The sequence below is a fragment of the Pleurodeles waltl genome, unplaced genomic scaffold, assembly GCF_031143425.1.
Source record: "Pleurodeles waltl isolate 20211129_DDA unplaced genomic scaffold, aPleWal1.hap1.20221129 scaffold_72, whole genome shotgun sequence".
In the NCBI taxonomy this organism is placed as follows: domain Eukaryota; kingdom Metazoa; phylum Chordata; class Amphibia; order Caudata; family Salamandridae; genus Pleurodeles; species Pleurodeles waltl.
The window spans coordinates 2,071,028-2,092,369 of NW_027150393.1; the positions used below are offsets into that span (position 1 = coordinate 2,071,028).

General features: G+C 48.6%; 9 non-coding genes across 9 annotated transcripts; all 9 read right to left on the reverse strand.

Annotated features, from left to right (window-relative positions):
* Positions 1–1,864: 1,864 nt before the first annotated feature.
* TRNAL-CAA (transfer RNA leucine (anticodon CAA)) lies at positions 1,865–1,976 on the reverse strand. Its single transcript has 2 exons — positions 1,939–1,976; positions 1,865–1,910 (listed from the first exon to the last, which is right to left on the reverse strand). It is a non-coding gene; the product is annotated as a tRNA-Leu (tRNA).
* Positions 1,977–2,744: 768 nt separating this feature from the next.
* On the reverse strand, positions 2,745–2,816 carry TRNAP-AGG (transfer RNA proline (anticodon AGG)). The gene has a single exon. It is a non-coding gene; the product is annotated as a tRNA-Pro (tRNA).
* A 2,632-nt stretch (positions 2,817–5,448) lies between these two features.
* Positions 5,449–5,560, reverse strand: TRNAL-CAA (transfer RNA leucine (anticodon CAA)). The gene is made up of 2 exons: positions 5,523–5,560; positions 5,449–5,494 (listed from the first exon to the last, which is right to left on the reverse strand). It is a non-coding gene; the product is annotated as a tRNA-Leu (tRNA).
* Positions 5,561–6,328: 768 nt separating this feature from the next.
* TRNAP-AGG (transfer RNA proline (anticodon AGG)) lies at positions 6,329–6,400 on the reverse strand. The gene has a single exon. It is a non-coding gene; the product is annotated as a tRNA-Pro (tRNA).
* Positions 6,401–9,032: 2,632 nt separating this feature from the next.
* Positions 9,033–9,144, reverse strand: TRNAL-CAA (transfer RNA leucine (anticodon CAA)). Its single transcript has 2 exons — positions 9,107–9,144; positions 9,033–9,078 (listed from the first exon to the last, which is right to left on the reverse strand). It is a non-coding gene; the product is annotated as a tRNA-Leu (tRNA).
* A 3,471-nt stretch (positions 9,145–12,615) lies between these two features.
* Positions 12,616–12,727, reverse strand: TRNAL-CAA (transfer RNA leucine (anticodon CAA)). The gene is made up of 2 exons: positions 12,690–12,727; positions 12,616–12,661 (listed from the first exon to the last, which is right to left on the reverse strand). It is a non-coding gene; the product is annotated as a tRNA-Leu (tRNA).
* Positions 12,728–13,495: 768 nt separating this feature from the next.
* Positions 13,496–13,567, reverse strand: TRNAP-AGG (transfer RNA proline (anticodon AGG)). The gene has a single exon. It is a non-coding gene; the product is annotated as a tRNA-Pro (tRNA).
* A 3,511-nt stretch (positions 13,568–17,078) lies between these two features.
* TRNAP-AGG (transfer RNA proline (anticodon AGG)) lies at positions 17,079–17,150 on the reverse strand. Its single transcript has one exon. It is a non-coding gene; the product is annotated as a tRNA-Pro (tRNA).
* Positions 17,151–20,652: 3,502 nt separating this feature from the next.
* Positions 20,653–20,724, reverse strand: TRNAP-AGG (transfer RNA proline (anticodon AGG)). Its single transcript has one exon. It is a non-coding gene; the product is annotated as a tRNA-Pro (tRNA).
* Between the last annotated feature and the right edge of the window lie 618 nt (positions 20,725–21,342).

Below are 21,342 nucleotides of genomic sequence, written 5' to 3' on the forward strand. Positions count from 1 at the left end.
ATAGTGCCACCGGAGGCGTCACTAAAAGTGATGCTCCGGTGGCGATAGGGCCTTGTAAGTCTGGCACTTTATTTGCTCAAGGTGTGTGTTCTTGGTGAGGGCAGGAAAGCTATTTTCGCTCTCGTACCTTCCTTCCTTGGCTGGCTTGAATGCTGTAGGCTCAGGCTTCATTGCAAAGGTCAAACAGTGAGCAACTGACTGCCGTAAGCTGGCGCAACTCCTCTTGGTGAGCTGTGACAGATGCCCCAGGAGCGTAGTACCTCACGATGGTGAGGGATAGACACAGTCTCTTTTATCTCAGCTTGCCTGTCAGGTGAGGCAGGAAATGCAAATACTGTGAAAAAGCCCAGCGACTCGAACCAGGGACCTTTCGCATGTGAGGTGCGCATGATAACCACTACACTACACAAGCAGACACACTTGCCGGCTTGCTTCATGTGGCTATGCATTGTACTGGAACCACCACACTATGGAAACAGACACACCTGCTTGCTTTATGTGGCTATGCATTGGACTGGGATGCAAGGATGAGGGCCAATGTTCATGACGCTCAAAGCTGAGCCTTCCGGAACACAATCTCTTCCCTTGGAAGAAAGGAACTGGGATCACTTTCATTCCAAGAGGTGATTTCAGAACTGGACCCGAAATTACCATGGAGAAGCACTGTGCATTTAATGTTCCTACGAGCACTGCTGCTCCAGCACAGAAAAGCAGTTGCAAAGAAATCTCGCATACCTTCATGATGCTGAACCGTCTCGACGCCAGTATAAAGCATGTATTGCATTGCAACATGACATCTTACAAGAGTGAAAAGCAGAAATACTCCTGTTTAAAACACAGACTGAACCTATAAAGGTAGGGGTTTGTCTGGGATTTGAACCGAGGTCCTCTCACACCCGAAGCGAGAATCATACCCCTATACCAACTAGACTGCCGCTGCATAGTCATTTGAAACATCTTCTGAAGCGTCTTTCAGAAAAGCAGGGCCATTTGGAGGCTCTCTCTCTCTAAGCGTGCCATAGCAATTGATGTTTTCTGTCAAGGATTTTTTGTTTGTCTCTAGCAAGGCAAGAGGTAGTCAAAATGCCCTGTGCCAGTGAGCTGAACTAGGGGACTGATGTGAAAAGCAGACCCTTTCTGGTAGTTGTAACCCGCTGCTAGTCATGGACCCTTGCACCTTAGATTTCCCAACCAGAAGCACTGAAGGGCCTGCTAGCTCTTGAGCCAGAGGAGCATGCCTCTTGGATTCAAGCACACTTGCTCGGTCAGCGCTCGATCAGGCTCGATCAGGCGAGATTTATATTAGTGGCTCATAGGCCTGAAACACTCACCTGGGAGACGCAGGGTGGCTGATTTCCCGGAATGGCCCTTGATGGGGAAATCACCTCCTTTCCCCCGCCTCATTTCAGAATTGTGTGCTAGTCGCAAGACAGTGTTCAGGGGTTCATGGGTACTGCCTACTCCCAGCTGCCTCTCTGTCTTCTTCATGTAAATTGCAAGTCACGAGGAGGCACCATTGCCAATATGCTCCGCCCACCTAACCAAGAAACCTAGTTTGAGCTTGTCTGCCTGTGTTGTTGCAGGGGCAGAGTCTTCTTTGCCCAAAAGGTGGCAGGAGAGCCTCACTTCAAACGATAGAATCAACTGCTTAAGTAGAAACCAGCATGGTAGTTACTGTCATAAAGTGCAGCTCTAACAGAAGGTGTGCCTGAGACGCCCCTTCCAGTAATACACAGAATTTTGATTGAGGGCCCAGCCGATGGGTTGGTGGATTTCTCCTCACATGCCACAGCAGCTTCCAAAGATAGTGGTGTGAGGAGCTGGCTCTGCAAGCAGAGCAAGATTTAAGGGAAGAAAATACACCTGTCAGAAGTGGGATTTGAACCCACGCCTCCATGAAGAGACCAGAAGGCTCAGCTTCACTGAAGATCAAGCTCTCTTGAGTCTGGCGCCTTAGACCACTCGGCCATCCTGACAGCCAAAACAGTGTGCAGGTCGGACTCTTCAGTCTGCACTTGTTGATTTTGCCGCTTGCAATGTTCCTATCAAAGTCACAGCTTTAAAGGCCCCACAATATAACATGGCCAAGAAAAAAAAAAAAAAACAGAACAAGAAACAATGCACATGCACGACCACCGAGGGATGCAGATAACTTTTTAGCGTCCTGCAATAGTAAAGCACGTTTTACACAGGTCACAAGTTTTTAAAGGTCATTTCTGTCTAAGTGTGCATTGAGAGAGACTGAGGTTTTAGGGAGCAAACACAAAAGCTGCTGCTGCCAAGTGTTTCTGCCCGGTCTCAAACCGGGGACTTTTCGCGTGTGAGGCGAACGTGATAACCACTACACTACAGAAACAAGCTTGCTGATTTGACTGAAGGAGCACAGTTCCCCTCATATGTTTGCACGATTTCCTCTATACTTTATCAGCAGTTGCTCGGAATGCGAGGGGTAAGTGTGAAAATTGCAGCGGTGTCGGCCAGCATGCATACACTCAGACGTCCTGAAAAATCCCATAGCTGCGGGCAGAGACAGACAAATATCTGATGCCTAAATGCCAGGAAGGAGAGCCTGTGAAATCATCACACAGGGCGCACTGAGAGCAAGCAGGAAGGAAGCCAAGGCATTGTAATCCATTTTTCGCCTGAGGCAAAAAATATGTTTTGCGCAACAATGCTTCGAGTAAAATGAGAAATGTTGAGGGGTTGTGTATTTTGAGCAGGATTTGATTGTTTTCCGCTAAAATGGGCTCGTCCGGGATTTGAACCCGGGACCTCTCGCACCCTAAGCGAGAATCATACCCCTAGACCAACGAGCCTGGGCACAGAAATGCAACGGCTCCGACCCTGCTCGGAGGATTGGTGACAGAGAGTGGGAGACTACATCCCAAAGCAAGAAACTGCACATGGTGCTCTCTTTTGCAGTACGACTAGAGTCATTTGCATGGTCTTCATCGAACATGACATAAAAAGCCTCTATCCTTTAGACATTTTGGCCCAGATTTACAAGAAAATGACTAAGCGCGACGCTGTGCCAAATTTGCAAGCCCCACGTGCCGTCATTTTCAAAATGCAGGAAAGCGCCGTATTTAGTAGAATACAGCGCACCCCTGTGCTTCCCCCTGCGCCAGCTCTAAATTAGCTGCTGAGCGCCAACGCAGCCGTTCTTGCACCATGGTACAAGGATGACTGCGTTGAGGGGGAAATTGTTTTTGTGCAGGAAGGGAAACCTTCCTGCCCCAAAAAAAAATCTTCAATGGTGATTTGCTCTTACTTCTATGTGTGCTGCAGAATGCATCACACATAGAAAGAGCAAAAACAAGGAGAAATGAAAACATTTCTCCTCAGTGCGCCACTCTAACGACACCCCTGGGATGGCGTTGGATTTTGGCGCTGACGCAGATTTACGCCAACTCCTAAATCTGGAGCAGCATCAAAATGCTATGGTGTTGCTGTGGCACACTCCCAACAACACCCATTGCACGCCCCTTCCAGGGAACGCGCTGCGTGCTAAGGGGCCGTATTTACAAGGTGGTGTTAAGCCACAAAAAGTGGCTGAACGCCATCTTGTAAATACCGCGCAGTGCATAGTGCCACCGGAGGCGTCACTAAAAGTGATGCTCCGGTGGCGATAGGGCCTTGTAAGTCTGGCACTTTATTTGCTCAAGGTGTGTGTTCTTGGTGAGGGCAGGAAAGCTATTTTCGCTCTCGTACCTTCCTTCCTTGGCTGGCTTGAATGCTGTAGGCTCAGGCTTCATTGCAAAGGTCAAACAGTGAGCAACTGACTGCCGTAAGCTGGCGCAACTCCTCTTGGTGAGCTGTGACAGATGCCCCAGGAGCGTAGTACCTCACGATGGTGAGGGATAGACACAGTCTCTTTTATCTCAGCTTGCCTGTCAGGTGAGGCAGGAAATGCAAATACTGTGAAAAAGCCCAGCGACTCGAACCAGGGACCTTTCGCATGTGAGGTGCGCATGATAACCACTACACTACACAAGCAGACACACTTGCCGGCTTGCTTCATGTGGCTATGCATTGTACTGGAACCACCACACTATGGAAACAGACACACCTGCTTGCTTTATGTGGCTATGCATTGGACTGGGATGCAAGGATGAGGGCCAATGTTCATGACGCTCAAAGCTGAGCCTTCCGGAACACAATCTCTTCCCTTGGAAGAAAGGAACTGGGATCACTTTCATTCCAAGAGGTGATTTCAGAACTGGACCAGAAATTACCATGGAGAAGCACTGTGCATTTAATGTTCCTACGAGCACTGCTGCTCCAGCACAGAAAAGCAGTTGCAAAGAAATCTCGCATACCTTCATGATGCTGAACCGTCTCGACGCCAGTATAAAGCATGTATTGCATTGCAACATGACATCTTACAAGAGTGAAAAGCAGAAATACTCCTGTTTAAAACACAGACTGAACCTATAAAGGTAGGGGTTTGTCTGGGATTTGAACCGAGGTCCTCTCACACCCGAAGCGAGAATCATACCCCTATACCAACTAGACTGCCGCTGCATAGTCATTTGAAACATCTTCTGAAGCGTCTTTCAGAAAAGCAGGGCCATTTGGAGGCTCTCTCTCTCTAAGCGTGCCATAGCAATTGATGTTTTCTGTCAAGGATTTTTTGTTTGTCTCTAGCAAGGCAAGAGGTAGTCAAAATGCCCTGTGCCAGTGAGCTGAACTAGGGGACTGATGTGAAAAGCAGACCCTTTCTGGTAGTTGTAACCCGCTGCTAGTCATGGACCCTTGCACCTTAGATTTCCCAACCAGAAGCACTGAAGGGCCTGCTAGCTCTTGAGCCAGAGGAGCATGCCTCTTGGATTCAAGCACACTTGCTCGGTCAGCGCTCGATCAGGCTCGATCAGGCGAGATTTATATTAGTGGCTCATAGGCCTGAAACACTCACCTGGGAGACGCAGGGTGGCTGATTTCCCGGAATGGCCCTTGATGGGGAAATCACCTCCTTTCCCCCGCCTCATTTCAGAATTGTGTGCTAGTCGCAAGACAGTGTTCAGGGGTTCATGGGTACTGCCTACTCCCAGCTGCCTCTCTGTCTTCTTCATGTAAATTGCAAGTCACGAGGAGGCACCATTGCCAATATGCTCCGCCCACCTAACCAAGAAACCTAGTTTGAGCTTGTCTGCCTGTGTTGTTGCAGGTGCAGAGTCTTCTTTGCCCAAAAGGTGGCAGGAGAGCCTCACTTCAAACGATAGAATCAACTGCTTAAGTAGAAACCAGCATGGTAGTTACTGTCATAAAGTGCAGCTCTAACAGAAGGTGTGCCTGAGACGCCCCTTCCAGTAATACACAGAATTTTGATTGAGGGCCCAGCCGATGGGTTGGTGGATTTCTCCTCACATGCCACAGCAGCTTCCAAAGATAGTGGTGTGAGGAGCTGGCTCTGCAAGCAGAGCAAGATTTAAGGGAAGAAAATACACCTGTCAGAAGTGGGATTTGAACCCACGCCTCCATGAAGAGACCAGAAGGCTCAGCTTCACTGAAGATCAAGCTCTCTTGAGTCTGGCGCCTTAGACCACTCGGCCATCCTGACAGCCAAAACAGTGTGCAGGTCGGACTCTTCAGTCTGCACTTGTTGATTTTGCCGCTTGCAATGTTCCTATCAAAGTCACAGCTTTAAAGGCCCCACAATATAACATGGCCAAGAAAAAAAAAAAAAAACAGAACAAGAAACAATGCACATGCACGACCACCGAGGGATGCAGATAACTTTTTAGCGTCCTGCAATAGTAAAGCACGTTTTACACAGGTCACAAGTTTTTAAAGGTCATTTCTGTCTAAGTGTGCATTGAGAGAGACTGAGGTTTTAGGGAGCAAACACAAAAGCTGCTGCTGCCAAGTGTTTCTGCCCGGTCTCAAACCGGGGACTTTTCGCGTGTGAGGCGAACGTGATAACCACTACACTACAGAAACAAGCTTGCTGATTTGACTGAAGGAGCACAGTTCCCCTCATATGTTTGCACGATTTCCTCTATACTTTATCAGCAGTTGCTCGGAATGCGAGGGGTAAGTGTGAAAATTGCAGCGGTGTCGGCCAGCATGCATACACTCAGACGTCCTGAAAAATCCCATAGCTGCGGGCAGAGACAGACAAATATCTGATGCCTAAATGCCAGGAAGGAGAGCCTGTGAAATCATCACACAGGGCGCACTGAGAGCAAGCAGGAAGGAAGCCAAGGCATTGTAATCCATTTTTCGCCTGAGGCAAAAAATATGTTTTGCGCAACAATGCTTCGAGTAAAATGAGAAATGTTGAGGGGTTGTGTATTTTGAGCAGGATTTGATTGTTTTCCGCTAAAATGGGCTCGTCCGGGATTTGAACCCGGGACCTCTCGCACCCTAAGCGAGAATCATACCCCTAGACCAACGAGCCTGGGCACAGAAATGCAACGGCTCCGACCCTGCTCGGAGGATTGGTGACAGAGAGTGGGAGACTACATCCCAAAGCAAGAAACTGCACATGGTGCTCTCTTTTGCAGTACGACTAGAGTCATTTGCATGGTCTTCATCGAACATGACATAAAAAGCCTCTATCCTTTAGACATTTTGGCCCAGATTTACAAGAAAATGACTAAGCGCGACGCTGTGCCAAATTTGCAAGCCCCACGTGCCGTCATTTTCAAAATGCAGGAAAGCGCCGTATTTAGTAGAATACAGCGCACCCCTGTGCTTCCCCCTGCGCCAGCTCTAAATTAGCTGCTGAGCGCCAACGCAGCCGTTCTTGCACCATGGTACAAGGATGACTGCGTTGAGGGGGAAATTGTTTTTGTGCAGGAAGGGAAACCTTCCTGCCCCAAAAAAAAATCTTCAATGGTGATTTGCTCTTACTTCTATGTGTGCTGCAGAATGCATCACACATAGAAAGAGCAAAAACAAGGAGAAATGAAAACATTTCTCCTCAGTGCGCCACTCTAACGACACCCCTGGGATGGCGTTGGATTTTGGCGCTGACGCAGATTTACGCCAACTCCTAAATCTGGAGCAGCATCAAAATGCTATGGTGTTGCTGTGACACACTCCCAACAACACCCATTGCACGCCCCTTCCAGGGAACGCGCTGCGTGCTAAGGGGCCGTATTTACAAGGTGGTGTTAAGCCACAAAAAGTGGCTGAACGCCATCTTGTAAATACCGCGCAGTGCATAGTGCCACCGGAGGCGTCACTAAAAGTGATGCTCCGGTGGCGATAGGGCCTTGTAAGTCTGGCACTTTATTTGCTCAAGGTGTGTGTTCTTGGTGAGGGCAGGAAAGCTATTTTCGCTCTCGTACCTTCCTTCCTTGGCTGGCTTGAATGCTGTAGGCTCAGGCTTCATTGCAAAGGTCAAACAGTGAGCAACTGACTGCCGTAAGCTGGCGCAACTCCTCTTGGTGAGCTGTGACAGATGCCCCAGGAGCGTAGTACCTCACGATGGTGAGGGATAGACACAGTCTCTTTTATCTCAGCTTGCCTGTCAGGTGAGGCAGGAAATGCAAATACTGTGAAAAAGCCCAGCGACTCGAACCAGGGACCTTTCGCATGTGAGGTGCGCATGATAACCACTACACTACACAAGCAGACACACTTGCCGGCTTGCTTCATGTGGCTATGCATTGTACTGGAACCACCACACTATGGAAACAGACACACCTGCTTGCTTTATGTGGCTATGCATTGGACTGGGATGCAAGGATGAGGGCCAATGTTCATGACGCTCAAAGCTGAGCCTTCCGGAACACAATCTCTTCCCTTGGAAGAAAGGAACTGGGATCACTTTCATTCCAAGAGGTGATTTCAGAACTGGACCCGAAATTACCATGGAGAAGCACTGTGCATTTAATGTTCCTACGAGCACTGCTGCTCCAGCACAGAAAAGCAGTTGCAAAGAAATCTCGCATACCTTCATGATGCTGAACCGTCTCGACGCCAGTATAAAGCATGTATTGCATTGCAACATGACATCTTACAAGAGTGAAAAGCAGAAATACTCCTGTTTAAAACACAGACTGAACCTCTAAAGGTAGGGGTTTGTCTGGGATTTGAACCGAGGTCCTCTCACACCCGAAGCGAGAATCATACCCCTATACCAACTAGACTGCCGCTGCATAGTCATTTGAAACATCTTCTGAAGCGTCTTTCAGAAAAGCAGGGCCATTTGGAGGCTCTCTCTCTCTAAGCGTGCCATAGCAATTGATGTTTTCTGTCAAGGATTTTTTGTTTGTCTCTAGCAAGGCAAGAGGTAGTCAAAATGCCCTGTGCCAGTGAGCTGAACTAGGGGACTGATGTGAAAAGCAGACCCTTTCTGGTAGTTGTAACCCGCTGCTAGTCATGGACCCTTGCACCTTAGATTTCCCAACCAGAAGCACTGAAGGGCCTGCTAGCTCTTGAGCCAGAGGAGCATGCCTCTTGGATTCAAGCACACTTGCTCGGTCAGCGCTCGATCAGGCTCGATCAGGCGAGATTTATATTAGTGGCTCATAGGCCTGAAACACTCACCTGGGAGACGCAGGGTGGCTGATTTCCCGGAATGGCCCTTGATGGGGAAATCACCTCCTTTCCCCCGCCTCATTTCAGAATTGTGTGCTAGTCGCAAGACAGTGTTCAGGGGTTCATGGGTACTGCCTACTCCCAGCTGCCTCTCTGTCTTCTTCATGTAAATTGCAAGTCACGAGGAGGCACCATTGCCAATATGCTCCGCCCACCTAACCAAGAAACCTAGTTTGAGCTTGTCTGCCTGTGTTGTTGCAGGGGCAGAGTCTTCTTTGCCCAAAAGGTGGCAGGAGAGCCTCACTTCAAACGATAGAATCAACTGCTTAAGTAGAAACCAGCATGGTAGTTACTGTCATAAAGTGCAGCTCTAACAGAAGGTGTGCCTGAGACGCCCCTTCCAGTAATACACAGAATTTTGATTGAGGGCCCAGCCGATGGGTTGGTGGATTTCTCCTCACATGCCACAGCAGCTTCCAAAGATAGTGGTGTGAGGAGCTGGCTCTGCAAGCAGAGCAAGATTTAAGGGAAGAAAATACACCTGTCAGAAGTGGGATTTGAACCCACGCCTCCATGAAGAGACCAGAAGGCTCAGCTTCACTGAAGATCAAGCTCTCTTGAGTCTGGCGCCTTAGACCACTCGGCCATCCTGACAGCCAAAACAGTGTGCAGGTCGGACTCTTCAGTCTGCACTTGTTGATTTTGCCGCTTGCAATGTTCCTATCAAAGTCACAGCTTTAAAGGCCCCACAATATAACATGGCCAAGAAAAAAAAAAAAAAACAGAACAAGAAACAATGCACATGCACGACCACCGAGGGATGCAGATAACTTTTTAGCGTCCTGCAATAGTAAAGCACGTTTTACACAGGTCACAAGTTTTTAAAGGTCATTTCTGTCTAAGTGTGCATTGAGAGAGACTGAGGTTTTAGGGAGCAAACACAAAAGCTGCTGCTGCCAAGTGTTTCTGCCCGGTCTCAAACCGGGGACTTTTCGCGTGTGAGGCGAACGTGATAACCACTACACTACAGAAACAAGCTTGCTGATTTGACTGAAGGAGCACAGTTCCCCTCATATGTTTGCACGATTTCCTCTATACTTTATCAGCAGTTGCTCGGAATGCGAGGGGTAAGTGTGAAAATTGCAGCGGTGTCGGCCAGCATGCATACACTCAGACGTCCTGAAAAATCCCATAGCTGCGGGCAGAGACAGACAAATATCTGATGCCTAAATGCCAGGAAGGAGAGCCTGTGAAATCATCACACAGGGCGCACTGAGAGCAAGCAGGAAGGAAGCCAAGGCATTGTAATCCATTTTTCGCCTGAGGCAAAAAATATGTTTTGCGCAACAATGCTTCGAGTAAAATGAGAAATGTTGAGGGGTTGTGTATTTTGAGCAGGATTTGATTGTTTTCCGCTAAAATGGGCTCGTCCGCGATTTGAACCCGGGACCTCTCGCACCCTAAGCGAGAATCATACCCCTAGACCAACGAGCCTGGGCACAGAAATGCAACGGCTCCGACCCTGCTCGGAGGATTGGTGACAGAGAGTGGGAGACTACATCCCAAAGCAAGAAACTGCACATGGTGCTCTCTTTTGCAGTACGACTAGAGTCATTTGCATGGTCTTCATCGAACATGACATAAAAAGCCTCTATCCTTTAGACATTTTGGCCCAGATTTACAAGAAAATGACTAAGCGCGACGCTGTGCCAAATTTGCAAGCCCCACGTGCCGTCATTTTCAAAATGCAGGAAAGCGCCGTATTTAGTAGAATACAGCGCACCCCTGTGCTTCCCCCTGCGCCAGCTCTAAATTAGCTGCTGAGCGCCAACGCAGCCGTTCTTGCACCATGGTACAAGGATGACTGCGTTGAGGGGGAAATTGTTTTTGTGCAGGAAGGGACACCTTCCTGCCCAAAAAAAAAATCTTCAATGGTGATTTGCTCTTACTTCTATGTGTGCTGCAGAATGCATCACACATAGCAAGAGCAAAAACAAGGAGAAATGAAAACATTTCTCCTCAGTGCGCCACTCTAACGACACCCCTGGGATGGCGTTGGATTTTGGCGCTGACGCAGATTTACGCCAACTCCTAAATCTGGAGCAGCATCAAAATGCTATGGTGTTGCTGTGGCACACTCCCAACAACACCCATTGCACGCCCCTTCCAGGGAACGCGCTGCGTGCTAAGGGGCCGTATTTACAAGGTGGTGTTAAGCCACAAAAAGTGGCTGAACGCCATCTTGTAAATACCGCGCAGTGCATAGTGCCACCGGGGCGTCACTAAAAGTGATGCTCCGGTGGCGATAGGGCCTTGTAAGTCTGGCACTTTATTTGCTCAAGGTGTGTGTTCTTGGTGAGGGCAGGAAAGCTATTTTCGCTCTCGTACCTTCCTTCCTTGGCTGGCTTGAATGCTGTAGGCTCGGGCTTCATTGCAAAGGTCAAACAGTGAGCAACTGACTGCCGTAAGCTGGCGCAACTCCTCTTGGTGAGCTGTGACAGATGCCCCAGGAGCGTAGTACCTCACGATGGTGAGGGATAGACACAGTCTCTTTTATCTCAGCTTGCCTGTCAGGTGAGGCAGGAAATGCAAATACTGTGAAAAAGCCCAGCGACTCGAACCAGGGACCTTTCGCATGTGAGGTGCGCATGATAACCACTACACTACACAAGCAGACACACTTGCCGGCTTGCTTCATGTGGCTATGCATTGTACTGGAACCACCACACTATGGAAACAGACACACCTGCTTGCTTTATGTGGCTATGCATTGGACTGGGATGCAAGGATGAGGGCCAATGTTCATGACGCTCAAAGCTGAGCCTTCCGGAACACAATCTCTTCCCTTGGAAGAAAGGAAATGGGATCACTTTCATTCCAAGAGGTGATTTCAGAACTGGACCCGAAATTACCATGGAGAAGCACTGTGCATTTAATGTTCCTACGAGCACTGCTGCTCCAGCACAGAAAAGCAGTTGCAAAGAAATCTCGCATACCTTCATGATGCTGAACCGTCTCGACGCCAGTATAAAGCATGTATTGCATTGCAACATGACATCTTACAAGAGTGAAAAGCAGAAATACTCCTGTTTAAAACACAGACTGAACCTCTAAAGGTAGGGGTTTGTCTGGGATTTGAACCGAGGTCCTCTCACACCCGAAGCGAGAATCATACCCCTATACCAACTAGACTGCCGCTGCATAGTCATTTGAAACATCTTCTGAAGCGTCTTTCAGAAAAGCAGGGCCATTTGGAGGCTCTCTCTCTCTAAGCGTGCCATAGCAATTGATGTTTTCTGTCAAGGATTTTTTGTTTGTCTCTAGCAAGGCAAGAGGTAGTCAAAATGCCCTGTGCCAGTGAGCTGAACTAGGGGACTGATGTGAAAAGCAGACCCTTTCTGGTAGTTGTAACCCGCTGCTAGTCATGGACCCTTGCACCTTAGATTTCCCAACCAGAAGCACTGAAGGGCCTGCTAGCTCTTGAGCCAGAGGAGCATGCCTCTTGGATTCAAGCACACTTGCTCGGTCAGCGCTCGATCAAGCTCGATCAGGCGAGATTTATATTAGTGGCTCATAGGCCTGAAACACTCACCTGGGAGACGCAGGGTGGCTGATTTCCCGGAATGGCCCTTGATGGGGAAATCACCTCCTTTCCCCCGCCTCATTTCAGAATTGTGTGCTAGTCGCAAGACAGTGTTCAGGGGTTCATGGGTACTGCCTACTCCCAGCTGCCTCTCTGTCTTCTTCATGTAAATTGCAAGTCACGAGGAGGCACCATTGCCAATATGCTCCGCCCACCTAACCAAGAAACCTAGTTTGAGCTTGTCTGCCTGTGTTGTTGCAGGGGCAGAGTCTTCTTTGCCCAAAAGGTGGCAGGAGAGCCTCACTTCAAACGATAGAATCAACTGCTTAAGTAGAAACCAGCATGGTAGTTACTGTCATAAAGTGCAGCTCTAACAGAAGGTGTGCCTGAGACGCCCCTTCCAGTAATACACAGAATTTTGATTGAGGGCCCAGCCGATGGGTTGGTGGATTTCTCCTCACATGCCACAGCAGCTTCCAAAGATAGTGGTCTGAGGAGCTGGCTCTGCAAGCAGAGCAAGATTTAAGGGAAGAAAATACACCTGTCAGAAGTGGGATTTGAACCCACGCCTCCATGAAGAGACCAGAAGGCTCAGCTTCACTGAAGATCAAGCTCTCTTGAGTCTGGCGCCTTAGACCACTCGGCCATCCTGACAGCCGAAACAGTGTGCAGGTCGGACTCTTCAGTCTGCACTTGTTGATTTTGCCGCTTGCAATGTTCCTATCAAAGTCACAGCTTTAAAGGCCCCACAATATAACATGGCCAAGAAAAAAAAAAAAAAACAGAACAAGAAACAATGCACATGCACGACCACCGAGGGATGCAGATAACTTTTTAGCGTCCTGCAATAGTAAAGCACGTTTTACACAGGTCACAAGTTTTTAAAGGTCATTTCTGTCTAAGTGTGCATTGAGAGAGACTGAGGTTTTAGGGAGCAAACACAAAAGCTGCTGCTGCCAAGTGTTTCTGCCCGGTCTCAAACCGGGGACTTTTCGCGTGTGAGGCGAACGTGATAACCACTACACTACAGAAACAAGCTTGCTGATTTGACTGAAGGAGCACAGTTCCCCTCATATGTTTGCACGATTTCCTCTATACTTTATCAGCAGTTGCTCGGAATGCGAGGGGTAAGTGTGAAAATTGCAGCGGTGTCGGCCAGCATGCATACACTCAGACGTCCTGAAAAATCCCATAGCTGCGGGCAGAGACAGACAAATATCTGATGCCTAAATGCCAGGAAGGAGAGCCTGTGAAATCATCACACAGGGCGCACTGAGAGCAAGCAGGAAGGAAGCCAAGGCATTGTAATCCATTTTTCGCCTGAGGCAAAAAATATGTTTTGCGCAACAATGCTTCGAGTAAAATGAGAAATGTTGAGGGGTTGTGTATTTTGAGCAGGATTTGATTGTTTTCCGCTAAAATGGGCTCGTCCGGGATTTGAACCCGGGACCTCTCGCACCCTAAGCGAGAATCATACCCCTAGACCAACGAGCCTGGGCACAGAAATGCAACGGCTCCGACCCTGCTCGGAGGATTGGTGACAGAGAGTGGGAGACTACATCCCAAAGCAAGAAACTGCACATGGTGCTCTCTTTTGCAGTACGACTAGAGTCATTTGCATGGTCTTCATCGAACATGACATAAAAAGCCTCTATCCTTTAGACATTTTGGCCCAGATTTACAAGAAAATGACTAAGCGCGACGCTGTGCCAAATTTGCAAGCCCCACGTGCCGTCATTTTCAAAATGCAGGAAAGCGCCGTATTTAGTAGAATACAGCGCACCCCTGTGCTTCCCCCTGCGCCAGCTCTAAATTAGCTGCTGAGCGCCAACGCAGCCGTTCTTGCACCATGGTACAAGGATGACTGCGTTGAGGGGGAAATTGTTTTTGTGCAGGAAGGGACACCTTCCTGCCCAAAAAAAAAATCTTCAATGGTGATTTGCTCTTACTTCTATGTGTGCTGCAGAATGCATCACACATAGCAAGAGCAAAAACAAGGAGAAATGAAAACATTTCTCCTCAGTGCGCCACTCTAACGACACCCCTGGGATGGCGTTGGATTTTGGCGCTGACGCAGATTTACGCCAACTCCTAAATCTGGAGCAGCATCAAAATGCTATGGTGTTGCTGTGGCACACTCCCAACAACACCCATTGCACGCCCCTTCCAGGGAACGCGCTGCGTGCTAAGGGGCCGTATTTACAAGGTGGTGTTAAGCCACAAAAAGTGGCTGAACGCCATCTTGTAAATACCGCGCAGTGCATAGTGCCACCGGGGCGTCACTAAAAGTGATGCTCCGGTGGCGATAGGGCCTTGTAAGTCTGGCACTTTATTTGCTCAAGGTGTGTGTTCTTGGTGAGGGCAGGAAAGCTATTTTCGCTCTCGTACCTTCCTTCCTTGGCTGGCTTGAATGCTGTAGGCTCAGGCTTCATTGCAAAGGTCAAACAGTGAGCAACTGACTGCCGTAAGCTGGCGCAGCTCCTCTTGGTGAGCTGTGACAGATGCCCCAGGAGCGTAGTACCTCACGATGGTGAGGGATAGACACAGTCTCTTTTATCTCAGCTTGCCTGTCAGGTGAGGCAGGAAATGCAAATACTGTGAAAAAGCCCAGCGACTCGAACCAGGGACCTTTCGCATGTGAGGTGCGCATGATAACCACTACACTACACAAGCAGACACACTTGCCGGCTTGCTTCATGTGGCTATGCATTGTACTGGAACCACCACTCTATGGAAACAGACACACCTGCTTGCTTTATGTGGCTATGCATTGGACTGGGATGCAAGGATGAGGGCCAATGTTCATGACGCTCAAAGCTGAGCCTTCCGGAACACAATCTCTTCCCTTGGAAGAAAGGAACTGGGATCACTTTCATTCCAAGAGGTGATTTCAGAACTGGACCCGAAATTACCATGGAGAAGCACTGTGCATTTAATGTTCCTACGAGCACTGCTGCTCCAGCACAGAAAAGCAGTTGCAAAGAAATCTCGCATACCTTCATGATGCTGAACCGTCTCGACGCCAGTATAAAGCATGTATTGCATTGCAACATGACATCTTACAAGAGTGAAAAGCAGAAATACTCCTGTTTAAAACACAGACTGAACCTCTAAAGGTAGGGGTTTGTCTGGGATTTGAACCGAGGTCCTCTCACACCCGAAGCGAGAATCAAACCCCTATACCAACTAGACTGCCGCTGCATAGTCATTTGAAACATCTTCTGAAGCGTCTTTCAGAAAAGCAGGGCCATTTGGAGGCTCTCTCTCTCTAAGCGTGCCATAGCAATTGATGTTTTCTGTCAAGGATTTTTTGTTTGTCTCTAGCAAGGCAAGAGGTAGTCAAAATGCCCTGTGCCAGTGAGCTGAACTAGGGGACTGATGTGAAAAGCAGACCCTTTCTGGTAGTTGTAACCCGCTGCTAGTCATGGACCCTTGCACCTTAGATTTCCCAACCAGAAGCACTGAAGGGCCTGCTAGCTCTTGAGCCAGAGGAGCATGCCTCTTGGATTCAAGCACACTTGCTCGGTCAGCGCTCGATCAAGCTCGATCAGGCGAGATTTATATTAGTGGCTCATAGGCCTGAAACACTCACCTGGGAGACGCAGGGTGGCTGATTTCCCGGAATGGCCCTTGATGGGGAAATCACCTCCTTTCCCCCGCCTCATTTCAGAATTGTGTGCTAGTCGCAAGACAGTGTTCAGGGGTTCATGGGTACTGCCTACTCCCAGCTGCCTCTCTGTCTTCTTCATGTAAATTGCAAGTCACGAGGAGGCACCATTGCCAATATGCTCCGCCCACCTAACCAAGAAACCTAGTTTGAGCTTGTCTGCCTGTGTTGTTGCAGGGGCAGAGTCTTCTTTGCCCAAAAGGTGGCAGGAGAGCCTCACTTCAAACGATAGAATCAACTGCTTAAGTAGAAACCAGCATGGTAGTTACTGTCATAAAGTGCAGCTCTAACAGAAGGTGTGCCTGAGACGCCCCTTCCAGTAATACACAGAATTTTGATTGAGGGCCCAGCCGATGGGTTGGTGGATTTCTCCTCACATGCCACAGCAGCTTCCAAAGATAGTGGTCTTAGGAGCTGGCTCTGCAAGCAGAGCAAGATTTAAGGGAAGAAAATACACCTGTCAGAAGTGGGATTTGAACCCACGCCTCCATGAAGAGACCAGAAGGCTCAGCTTCACTGAAGATCAAGCTCTCTTGAGTCTGGTGCCTTAGACCACTCGGCCATCCTGACAGCCAAAACAGTGTGCAGGTCGGACTCTTCAGTCTGCACTTGTTGATTTTGCCGCTTGCAATGTTCCTATCAAAGTCACAGCTTTAAAGGCCCCACAATATAACATGGCCAAGAAAAAAAAAAAAAAACAGAACAAGAAACAATGCACATGCACGACCACCGAGGGATGCAGATAACTTTTTAGCGTCCTGCAATAGTAAAGCACGTTTTACACAGGTCACAAGTTTTTAAAGGTCATTTCTGTCTAAGTGTGCATTGAGAGAGACTGAGGTTTTAGGGAGCAAACACAAAAGCTGCTGCTGCCAAGTGTTTCTGCCCGGTCTCAAACCGGGGACTTTTCGCGTGTGAGGCGAACGTGATAACCACTACACTACAGAAACAAGCTTGTTGATTTGACTGAAGGAGCACAGTTCCCCTCATATGTTTGCACGATTTCCTCTATACTTTATCAGCAGTTGCTCGGAATGCGAGGGGTAAGTGTGAAAATTGCAGCGGTGTCGGCCAGCATGCATACACTCAGACGTCCTGAAAAATCCCATAGCTGCGGGCAGAGACAGACAAATATCTGATGCCTAAATGCCAGGAAGGAGAGCCTGTGAAATCATCACACAGGGCGCACTGAGAGCAAGCAGGAAGGAAGCCAAGGCATTGTAATCCATTTTTCGCCTGAGGCAAAAAATATGTTTTGCGCAACAATGCTTCGAGTAAAATGAGAAATGTTGAGGGGTTGTGTATTTTGAGCAGGATTTGATTGTTTTCCGCTAAAATGGGCTCGTCCGGGATTTGAACCCGGGACCTCTCGCACCCTAAGCGAGAATCATACCCCTAGACCAACGAGCCTGGGCACAGAAATGCAACGGCTCCGACCCTGCTCGGAGGATTGGTGACAGAGAGTGGGAGACTACATCCCAAAGCAAGAAACTGCACATGGTGCTCTCTTTTGCAGTACGACTAGAGTCATTTGCATGGTCTTCATCGAACATGACATAAAAAGCCTCTATCCTTTAGACATTTTGGCCCAGATTTACAAGAAAATGACTAAGCGCGACGCTGTGCCAAATTTGCAAGCCCCACGTGCCGTCATTTTCAAAATGCAGGAAAGCGCCGTATTTAGTAGAATACAGCGCACCCCTGTGCTTCCCCCTGCGCCAGCTCTAAATTAGCTGCTGAGCGCCAACGCAGCCGTTCTTGCACCATGGTACAAGGATGACTGCGTTGAGGGGGAAATTGTTTTTGTGCAGGAAGGGACACCTTCCTGCCCAAAAAAAAAATCTTCAATGGTGATTTGCTCTTACTTCTATGTGTGCTGCAGAATGCATCACACATAGCAAGAGCAAAAACAAGGAGAAATGAAAACATTTCTCCTCAGTGCGCCACTCTAACGACACCCCTGGGATGGCGTTGGATTTTGGCGCTGACGCAGATTTACGCCAACTCCTAAATCTGGAGCAGCATCAAAATGCTATGGTGTTGCTGTGGCACACTCCCAACAACACCCATTGCACGCCCCTTCCAGGGAACGCGCTGCGTGCTAAGGGGCCGTATTTACAAGGTGGTGTTAAGCCTCAAAAAGTGGCTGAACGCCATCTTGTAAATACCGCGCAGTGCATAGTGCCACCGGGGCGTCACTAAAAGTGATGCTCCGGTGGCGATAGGGCCTTGTAAGTCTGGCACTTTATTTGCTCAAGGTGTGTGTTCTTGGTGAGGGCAGGAAAGCTATTTTCGCTCTCGTACCTTCCTTCCTTGAATGCTGTAGGCTCAGGCTTCATTGCAAAGGTCAAACAGTGAGCAACTGACTGCCGTAAGCTGGCGCAACTCCTCTTGGTGAGCTGTGACAGATGCCCCAGGAGCGTAGTACCTCACGATGGTGAGGGATAGACACAGTCTCTTTTATCTCAGCTTGCCTGTCAGGTGAGGCAGGAAATGCAAATACTGTGAAAAAGCCCAGCGACTCGAACCAGGGACCTTTCGCATGTGAGGTGCGCATGATAACCACTACACTACACAAGCAGACACACTTGCCGGCTTGCTTCATGTGGCTATGCATTGTACTGGAACCACCACACTATGGAAACAGACACACCTGCTTGCTTTATGTGGCTATGCATTGGACTGGGATGCAAGGATGAGGGCCAATGTTCATGACGCTCAAAGCTGAGCCTTCCGGAACACAATCTCTTCCCTTGGAAGAAAGGAACTGGGATCACTTTCATTCCAAGAGGTGATTTCAGAACTGGACCCGAAATTACCATGGAGAAGCACTGTGCATTTAATGTTCCTACGAGCACTGCTGCTCCAGCACAGAAAAGCAGTTGCAAAGAAATCTCGCATACCTTCATGATGCTGAACCGTCTCGACGCCAGTATAAAGCATGTATTGCATTGCAACATGACATCTTACAAGAGTGAAAAGCAGAAATACTCCTGTTTAAAACACAGACTGAACCTCTAAAGGTAGGGGTTTGTCTGGGATTTGAACCGAGGTCCTCTCACACCCGAAGCGAGAATCATACCCCTATACCAACTAGACTGCCGCTGCATAGTCATTTGAAACATCTTCTGAAGCGTCTTTCAGAAAAGCAGGGCCATTTGGAGGCTCTCTCTCTCTAAGCGTGCCATAGCAATTGATGTTTTCTGTCAAGGATTTTTTGTTTGTCTCTAGCAAGGCAAGAGGTAGTCAAAATGCCCTGTGCCAGTGAGCTGAACTAGGGGACTGATGTGAAAAGCAGACCCTTTCTGGTAGTTGTAACCCGCTGCTAGTCATGGACCCTTGCACCTTAGATTTCCCAACCAGAAGCACTGAAGGGCCTGCTAGCTCTTGAGCCAGAGGAGCATGCCTCTTGGATTCAAGCACACTTGCTCGGTCAGCGCTCGATCAGGCTCGATCAGGCGAGATTTATATTAGTGGCTCATAGGCCTGAAACACTCACCTGGGAGACGCAGGGTGGCTGATTTCCCGGAATGGCCCTTGATGGGGAAATCACCTCCTTTCCCCCGCCTCATTTCAGAATTGTGTGCTAGTCGCAAGACAGTGTTCAGGGGTTCATGGGTACTGCCTACTCCCAGCTGCCTCTCTGTCTTCTTCATGTAAATTGCAAGTCACGAGGAGGCACCATTGCCAATATGCTCCGCCCACCTAACCAAGAAACCTAGTTTGAGCTTGTCTGCCTGTGTTGTTGCAGGGGCAGAGTCTTCTTTGCCCAAAAGGTGGCAGGAGAGCCTCACTTCAAACGATAGAATCAACTGCTTAAGTAGAAACCAGCATGGTAGTTACTGTCATAAAGTGCAGCTCTAACAGAAGGTGTGCCTGAGACGCCCCTTCCAGTAATACACAGAATTTTGATTGAGGGCCCAGCCGATGGGTTGGTGGATTTCTCCTCACATGCCACAGCAGCTTCCAAAGATAGTGGTGTGAGGAGCTGGCTCTGCAAGCAGAGCAAGATTTAAGGGAAGAAAATACACCTGTCAGAAGTGGGATTTGAACCGACGGCTCCATGAAGAGACCAGAAGGCTCAGCTTCACTGAAGATCAAGCTCTCTTGAGTCTGGCGCCTTAGACCACTCGGCCATCCTGACAGCCAAAACAGTGTGCAGGTCGGACTCTTCAGTCTGCACTTGTTGATTTTGCCGCTTGCAATGTTCCTATCAAAGTCACAGCTTTAAAGGCCCCACAATATAACATGGCCAAGAAAAAAAAAAAAAAACAGAACAAGAAACAATGCACATGCACGACCACCGAGGGATGCAGATAACTTTTTAGCGTCCTGCAATAGTAAAGCACGTTTTACACAGGTCACAAGTTTTTAAAGGTCATTTCTGTCTAAGTGTGCATTGAGAGAGACTGAGGTTTTAGGGAGCAAACACAAAAGCTGCTGCTGCCAAGTGTTTCTGCCCGGTCTCAAACCGGGGACTTTTCGCGTGTGAGGCGAACGTGATAACCACTACACTACAGAAACAAGCTTGCTGATTTGACTGAAGGAGCACAGTTCCCCTCATATGTTTGCACGATTTCCTCTATACTTTATCAGCAGTTGCTCGGAATGCGAGGGGTAAGTGTGAAAATTGCAGCGGTGTCGGCCAGCATGCATACACTCAGACGTCCTGAAAAATCCCATAGCTGCGGGCAGAGACAGACAAATATCTGATGCCTAAATGCCAGGAAGGAGAGCCTGTGAAATCATCACACAGGGCGCACTGAGAGCAAGCAGGAAGGAAGCCAAGGCATTGTAATCCATTTTTCGCCTGAGGCAAAAAATATGTTTTGCGCAACAATGCTTCGAGTAAAATGAGAAATGTTGAGGGGTTGTGTATTTTGAGCAGGATTTGATTGTTTTCCGCTAAAATGGGCTCGTCTGGGATTTGAACCCGGGACCTCTCGCACCCTAAGCGAGAATCATACCCCTAGACCAACGAGCCTGGGCACAGAAATGCAACGGCTCCGACCCTGCTCGGAGGATTGGTGACAGAGAGTGGGAGACTACATCCCAAAGCAAGAAACTGCACATGGTGCTCTCTTTTGCAGTACGACTAGAGTCATTTGCATGGTCTTCATCGAACATGACATAAAAAGCCTCTATCCTTTAGACATTTTGGCCCAGATTTACAAGAAAATGACTAAGCGCGACGCTGTGCCAAATTTGCAAGCCCCACGTGCCGTCATTTTCAAAATGCAGGAAAGCGCCGTATTTAGTAGAATACAGCGCACCCCTGTGCTTCCCCCTGCGCCAGCTCTAAATTAGCTGCTGAGCGCCAACGCAGCCGTTCTTGCACCATGGTACAAGGATGACTGCGTTGAGGGGGAAATTGTTTTTGTGCAGGAAGGGAAACCTTCCTGCCCCAAAAAAAAATCTTCAATGGTGATTTGCTCTTACTTCTATGTGTGCTGCAGAATGCATCACACATAGAAAGAGCAAAAACAAGGAGAAATGAAAACATTTCTCCTCAGTGCGCCACTCTAACGACACCCCTGGGATGGCGTTGGATTTTGGCGCTGACGCAGATTTACGCCAACTCCTAAATCTGGAGCAGCATCAA